The sequence below is a fragment of the Fragaria vesca genome, linkage group LG5 (genome assembly GCF_000184155.1).
Source record: "Fragaria vesca subsp. vesca linkage group LG5, FraVesHawaii_1.0, whole genome shotgun sequence".
NCBI lineage: Eukaryota > Viridiplantae > Streptophyta > Magnoliopsida > Rosales > Rosaceae > Fragaria > Fragaria vesca.
In genome coordinates this window covers 10854484-10863038 of record NC_020495.1, presented here as the reverse complement: position 1 = coordinate 10863038, position 8555 = coordinate 10854484, and positions in this window count along the sequence as shown.

Here is an 8555-nt window from a genome sequence, read left to right as displayed (position 1 = left end):
GGCAACCTAAACATAAAACACACAACAAGAAAAAATAAAAGACCGGAATCCATTAATGCTTTCTCTTTCTTTTGTTTACCTCCTTGTTTGGAGCATCTCTGGCAGGTGAAGGTGAAGATGAAGCATTGGTGGGGGGGTTAGGTGTAGCAGCTTTTGAAGGGCTTTGTTGGTTCGCTTTGTTGGTTCGCTACTGTTGCATCCTTGCCTGAGTTCACATTCTTACTTACCATTTTTTCTAGCACGGACAGTATCATCCCCAACTTTTCTGATGTCTGAGCTTTGTACTCCTTGTACTCCTTGAAGCTTTCCTCCAAAATAGCCACCCTATGAGACAATCCCTCATCAATTGCTTCACTTCTTCCACAAACACGATCACCGGGCTTACGCACCTCTATTTGGGCAGACATCAACCCGCCTTTGCTTTTGGTGTAAACCATAACCTTGTCGGCCTGTCTATCCCCCTAAGCTTCAACTGGGTACATTGACCTGTCCACATAGTGATTAGGTGCCACCACGTAGTCAAAGTAAAAAAGCTGCAAAAAAAGGACGCAGCCGCTAATGTAGGTCTGCCACCCTCTTGTGGATTATTAGAGGTCTGCGTATCTTGGGGTATCTTCTGGAACTCACTAATTCCTTTCATCAAATACTTGAAAGCGTGTTCAGACCAGTTGTATGTGCGTATGAGGCTCGTATCCCTCAGCGGCAGTAGCCACTTCTGTGGTATCATTAGGGAGGCAGAAGGGGTAAGGATTGTGCACATTGTGTAAAGCACAAATAGCCGCTTGAACTTCTCATCCACCGGTGCTTCTTTATTCTTCAAGTAGTTCTCCACATCCTTCAAAACCATCATTGATTTACCTTCCTTTGTAGAGAACTCTCGCACTATACTCATGAGGTCAGGGTTATCTTTAATAGGACCAACAAAGTCCACCTCTTTCCCGAAATTCTTCAATCCCATCACCCGACTAAAGTCATTGGGAGAGATTTCCAATGTCTTCCCGTGAATCTTTATAATACATTCAGTGGGGTCTAGACACTCCACAAGATAGCGCACTGTGCTCTTGCGCAGCCTCTTCCCAATAATCTCCAGTAAAACACCAAAACCAAGTGCTTTACACGCCGCCTTTTGCTCATCACTAAACCCAGAAACTAAGTTCTTGAAACGTTCTGGAGAGCATCGACAATTTATGCTAAACAGATCCATAGAATCCTCAGTCCCAACATCGTCCTCCAATGGATTTACCTCCGACACGTACTTCTGCTTCTCCTCCAATGGAAGATCTTTCCACTGCTGGGATAACTCCAAGCAGACCTGAAACATAATTAATCTATCATGTCAGCATCAAAAGGAAATACATCAAGATTAGTATTTCATGTAACCAACAACTTCCAAAGAATACTAACCGTGCTTAATTTCTGTTGCGGATGTGATTGTTTGAGTTGGATGTTACTGCATAATACCAAATACATCCAAGTTAATAAAAGGAGTCTTGTACTATTTATGTACAATACAAGAGCTAACAAAGTCACAATTTAAGACCTATAGACTGATGAATAAACATCACCAATATATACACATTCAAACAAGAAAGGCTAAGGTAGTTCCGGAATGTTGGTATAGATAGGTTGCTGCTACTAAAACAAACAAATAGTAATTGAACCAAGGAAATCATGTCCTCACTAAAACCATCATCAGTCTAACAAAGTCACAAGTTAAAGACATAATTTAGTCAAATCCCACTCTACTTCTGTGCTAAAACACTTCACATCGGATTGGTAACATGTTTACTAGTTTGAGGTAGACTGACTCAAGACCCAAGCATCCTAGTTTCACACATTTATCAAACTCATTACACCAACCTACTCTACTTATGTCCTGATACACTTAACATCATATTATTAACCCACAATCTATTCTCAATCAAAATTCTCAGAAATTCACACCAAATAGCTCTCATAAATCAAATTGGTAAACATGTTTACTAGTTTGAGGTAGACTGACTCAAGACCCAAGCATCCTAGTTTCACAACGAGGTTTACAATTTATCACACTCATTACACCAACGTACTCTACTTATGTCCTGATACACTTAACATCAGATTAGTAACCCACAACCCGTGCTCAATCAAATTCTCAGAAATTCACACCAGTTAGAATATATATACTTACATGAAATTGAACAAGCTCGAACCATGATTGGCCCTCCTCTTCTTCCCAATATGAACAAATTTGCGTGGAGTGATAGGAGCATAAAATGCGACATTCCATGTTATTACCTCCATTTGTACTTTGATTATCTCTTATTGTCGTAGAATAGAGTCATAATGTAGAGTCGAAAGTTTTTGGTAGAGTTGTGCGTAAAACGTGTTAAACATAGAGGAATGATGTAGAAAATTGTCAAAAGCCGATTTGTGGAGCCTTAGAGATGTTCTTATGATTCTGTAAAGCTTTTACATTGTCACAAATTGATTTAACTTCTCTGATACTTAGGTGACATGTAGAAGAGTCATGGGAGAAAGAATCAGGAGAATTGGAGTTATGCCTGAATCATTGCCGGAAGGTCAGACTGCCAGAACAGAGTAACCTACTGCCTGTCGAGAGAAGTGTTCCTGATGGACCTAGGGAAGCAAAGCAGCTGATCCACGAAGCCTAGTCCATGAAAGGAGAGGTCCAAACCAAGTCCAATATGGAGAAGAAGATCTAAATTCGGCAGAATATCAAGGAATATCCAAGTCTTGAAAACCCTGATTAATTTCGGGAAAATTCCTGTGCACGTCTCTCAACTTCAACGGACTCTCCAGGACAGCTCACAATGAATCAGAAAACGTGCTAGATATGGATAGAGAGCTACGGGAGTCTAGTTTCTAAATCAATTAGAATCACCTCAATATCTATTTTCTAGAGCGAGTTATGATGTAATCATCAGACGGAGGTCATTCTGCCGAATTGAGAAAAACTAGGGAAACCTAAACCAACTTGGTTTCAACTTTGTGGCCGGCTTCTCTAGGGTTTTTCCTCTATATAAAGCACGACTTCAAGGGCAGAAGGACATCATCTCTACCCTTGCAATTACATAGCCGAAAATCTACCAAACCCTATACAGAAAATTACTTAGCTGATTCATCCACCACAAACCATAAGAATCATTCCATCCTTCCACCGATTTTCCCCACACTTGCCGAATCTTTCAAGGTTGTAAAAGTGTGATTTTCTCATGGCTTCTTGTATTATTTTCTGTATAGTTTCAAACTCTATTGTAATATACTTTTCGATTTTGGTTTTATTTATCAAACATGGTTTTCGGATTTCTTTGTGATCTTTGATTGTTCTATGTTTTGATTTGTAACTTCTTGAATATATGATGATTTCGTGATTTAGGTTTTAGGGCAGTAGCATGTTCTTATGTGTTTTTGATTTCTAATTGATTAATTGTCATGAATTCGTGCATCTAAATCAATCCTTGAGGCTGCCTCGGCCATGGTTGTCCTTAAAGTGCGGTTTCATCTACCATAATAATTTTGGATCGATTCATACGCAAAGTTGTCTTGGTCTCTGTTATTAACTTAGGGCGGATATAATTCTGATAATTTGCATGCTAATAGGATGAGTGACGCCATGCCTTAGATCATGTTTTCGATTGACTCGTGTGCTAAAGTGTTTTCTTGTTTAATCTCTACGCAACGTGTCTTTAAATGAGTTAGCATTCATGTTTAGGATCCAGCGCAAAGATGGTTCTAAATACTTGAGGAGTCTTAACAATTAGATAACCGCAAAGGCTCTAATTAGAATCGGAATTGGTTAGAGTCTAGGATAATTTGAACGTTGCTGCTCGGCCTTGCATGAAGTTGTTATGTGTTCTTGATGGTTTTTCGTGTTATGTTTTACATGAGTATGTTGATCACTTGTATATAATAATCTTAGGTTTAATTTTCAATAGGTTATGTGTTAGAATTAATCAATCTTAAACCCCCAATATTTCGATGTATATATGTGAATACTTGTTTATAAGTTGTTTGGTTTCTCTTCTTTCGATCGCCCTTTGGTTTCCCCGGCTAGAACGATCCCTACTTGTCCATATTACTACGATTGCAGGGTAATTAAATTGAAGTTGTTTGACCCCGGTTATGTGACACGTCATGGAGAGATGAAGTTCCCGTCCTTTCTTCTCTGCATAACATCTTCATTGACATGCATCTCGGTTTCAACACGCAGAGTGGTGTGAACTTGAATCTGGTTTTGAGGTACCACTTCCTCAACATGAACCAATTTCGGGTCTCGACGACCCAGCCACAACTTCTTTTGTAATCTGGCCAATCACTGCAGATTCATTCACCGAATCCGCTGCCACAGTTCTGTTGGATGCCCCCTTTTTAGAGGGTCTTCCTCGTTTAGGGTTTGCTTCATTAGCCGCCGATTTCGATCCTATAATAACTGCAGTCTGACAGTCGGAGAATGTGTTTTCGCTGCTGCTTGGAACACGACCCTGGAGCCTACTACTCCTTCTCGTACCTCCCTTGTCTACCCCTAAATTTTGGCTCTGATCAACCCCTTGAGTCGAAGGGTCAGTCTTCTTTTTAGGGGGCATGGGTAGGGATTCAGAAAGGGAATCGAGGGTTTAGAATTGACAGGTTCGGATGTGGATGCAAGACAAGAAAGAGAGAGAGAGAGATTGGGATTCAGATTTTGAGATTTTAGGGGTAGGGATCGGTTGCTTCTGGGTTGCTCTTTGAGAGAAGACAAAATTCAAGAGAGGGCGAGGGTCTGAGTTTGAAACTGGGAGTTGGAAGCTGAGGGAGAGAGTTATTGAGATCAATTCAGTTGGGTTAGAGTCCCGAAAATTTAAAATTTAAGTTAGCTAACGGGGTTAGCACGAGTTAACTAACGGGGTTAGTGTGGTTAGTTAACGGGGTTAATGGGTTAGTTAACAGGGTTAATCAGTCATCTAACAGAGTCACTGCCACCTAGACGCCAACTAGGCTAGGTATGCATACCTTAAGGCATGCAAGGGGATCCCATATTTTTGTTAGCCTTGTTATTATCAGTAAGATATAGAGATATCTCAGATATATGCAATTTTTATGAAAAATCACAAATGATGTTTCTTTTCATAACACAGCTATCTTCAAAATCTCATGCTTGGAAAATTACATTGCAAATTTTATGGCATAAGATCAGAAACAATTTACTTCCTGTGAAATAAGGCTTATCATATTCAAATATCATATAATGCCAGTTTAGTACAACTGAAATTCTCTAATTTCATTTAAAATGATCAAACTTCCATTCCACTATGATTCAATATATACCTCTGAAGTTAGGAAACTTAATACAAGAAAACCAATAGATTACAACTTGAAAAAAAATAGTCACACACACACACACTACACGGTCTTAAAAACAACAGTCACACACATAAAGTTCAAATGAAACATCTCTAATTTTAAACTACACACATCTAGTACTGTGAACATTTCCTACCTGCCTGAAAACGTCATGTTTTGAACCATAACTTTGGCCTTTCACTCTGAGTGACAGATGTTTGCAGGAGCCTAGTCTAATCCCAGTTGATTCATGAGTGCCGCCATGGATGTTTCGTATTGTTTACTGATTCTTATTATCTCCACTGCCAATTGATTTTTGCTCTCTTTGAGTTCGCTGGCTCTGTCCAGACTTCGCTGGATTGGTGCCCTCATGTCTAGCTCGAGGTTCAGTTCACCCAAGGCTTGATCACGCTCAGTCCTAACTAAAGCAATCTCAGCTTCAAGCTCGGCCAGTCTAAGGTTCAACTTGTTCACCCTGTCCTCAATTTTAGAACATTGCTTCACCGATGCTTCCATCTTAGAGGTAGCATTTGGGAGAAGGGCCAAGCCTTCATCAACAACACGTATTTCTCTTTGGGCATCTCTGAAGTCTGGAAGGTGAGCCTCCAACTCCTGCAGTCGACTTTGCAGCAATAGGGTATTGGATGACACATCCCCGGAGTTCTTTAGAACTTGAAGGGCTTTTTTAAACCTCTCAAAGCTCTCCATGTCAACCAGGGATGACAAACTGGTGTTCATAAAAGTGAGAACAGTTTTTCTCGCTGTCGAGGCCGCATCACTCGACTCTGATGGAGAAGCCGCTTTGGACTTTTCCTGAATTGTGCTTCGCAAGGGTCGAGTCTCAGTTATTGATGGTTGATTCTGGGATTCACTTTTAACCTGCATTGAGAAACCCTGGTCATCTATCATTTCTAAGAAATGGCATAGAATCTTTAAGCTACAATGGAGAATTTTCTTCATCAGCTTTGCCAACATATATGAAACACACTAGAAGGATAACTAGCACAATGTACAACATTTAAATACAACTGCTAAAGCATCAGCAAGTACTATCAAACTCAATAAAGCTTGACAAGGGCTAAATGAACTCCTACTCAATCACTCTAAAAAGGCCAATTATTAAGACCAAGCTGAGGGGTTTACCTGCCCAAAACCATTTGGTATATCTTGAAATTCCTGGTTTTTATGTTTCTTGGATATAAATGAGGCCACAGGCATTTCATCTTCACTCTCCTCATCTTCTTCATCTTCTAAAATAATAACATCGATGGCTTGATGAGTTCTATCAGACTGAGTCCGTTTAGAAGGTAGGATCGAAGCTGCAGTTTCAAGTTATGTTTTCATGTTTTAGTGCCGGTAACTGGGTATATAGCTATATATAATACCCCTAAGTGAGCAGATGAAGGCATGAAGCAATACCTTTAGATGAGGGATGTTCAGTACGGGCTCGCAGCCTGGTTTGGTGAACAGGTATAGTTGCTACAGTGTTGTGATCCTTGTCCTCTTCTCAAGGATTCTTTGCTTGAATGAACAATGTAAGCACAGCTCACCAAACTTATGCTTGGATTCCACCGAAGAGATAATCGACATCTTGTTTTCCCACCAGCTATTGTAAATGTTGGTTGACTTGAAAGACTTGGTGTATTGTCGATGCTTGAACTGTCTACAGATGCTTTCATAGTTCTTAGAAAGTTCTTTAACTTCCACCACATGCTCAAATTTTTTTCTCCATGATGAATACATGTTCACAGATGGAGTCAGTGGCACTGGTATATATTGTAAGCAGCCAAGTTGGCGGCTGAAGTGGTTTGGGCAGTAAAGTTCAGCTCCACAATTGTAGATATGAGAGCTAGTTCCGGTGCCAATTTTTACTCCAAAATGTAGCTCTCTGGTGGTCAATATGCTGGCCCAAATGTCCCTGGAAATGCTACCGAGTGGAACATTGGAACTGGATGGCCATAGTAGCTGCAGGAAGCTTGGGTAAGTTCGTTTCAAGCAAACAGACCACTGGTCATCAGTCCGATGAGTGCATTTTTGAAGTGTGTTGAAGCATATCTCTAGTGTATGGTCTGGAAGAGTAGCAGCAACTAGTGAGGCACCCAAGAGTTGATCTTGATGATAACTGACAAGAGGGGGTGCCAGTTCAGGAAAGTAAAGCTGCAACCACATTTGAAAGAGCCAAATAGGCCCGGAAGTAGTAGTCTTGCCGTTCAGCCGTCGTTGAACCATTTTCTGAAGGCCTCTGTAAAGATGAGCCAGCACTATTGGTCCAAGCGCAATGTTATCAAACAAAGCCAAGGCCTCAGCAAGACCCGCCCATTCTGATGCAACACAAAACACATATTTGCACAACCAATAAAGAAGGAATGCTATGTGCTCCTCCATCTTAACTTCTTCCTCTTGGTTAGCCTTGAAATAATGTTCCATAAAGTTGGAATAAGAATATATATCAGCAGCATCCCAGTTCAATATTTTGACCTGGCAAATCCACCGGCAGCCACCAAGGCACTGTCAAGGGGAATATATGAAGTAGACATAATAATGGCAGCCTTATAAACCACAGACAATGTCTATTTTTTCCGATGTGGGATATATATCTCAACACGCCCCTGCACGTGTGGTCTTCAAGCCTAACACGTGAACAACATTTGGAGTGACGTGGAGTTCATGTGGCTTTTGGACTTCACACGTGGACATGGGTAACCCGCTCTGATACCATGATAAAGTAGTCTGAAGTTCACATTCAAAACCAATTGGCAATGATGGAGTGGCTCAAACTCTTATAAACCACAGACAATGTCTCATTTTTCCCGACGTGGGATATATATCTCAACAGTAAGGAGCAACATTTCCATGCTGAGCTAGTTGTGAAGCCATTTGAATGGCTTCGGGGACCTCTTTGAAGAAATAAGGCCCAAGAATGCAGTGATACTCATGACCAGGCTTTGTGGAGTCTGTGGAAAGGTAACCGGCATGGCATTCAGAAAAAGCGGCATGGTTTTCTGCAAGTGCAATGCTCAATCCTTTATATGCATTTTCTCTATCTGTCTCTGTCTTTGTCTTTGTCTTCGTCTCGGAGAGCAGTGAAGTGACTCGAGTCTGCCATATTGGTACGTGAAAGTTCAAAATCCTCGAGGAAACAGGTGATGGGAATATAGTTTCAGAAGCTTAGGAGAGAGAGAGAGAGAGAGAGAGAGAGAGAGAGAGAGAGAGAGAGAGAGGTAGGTAGGTAG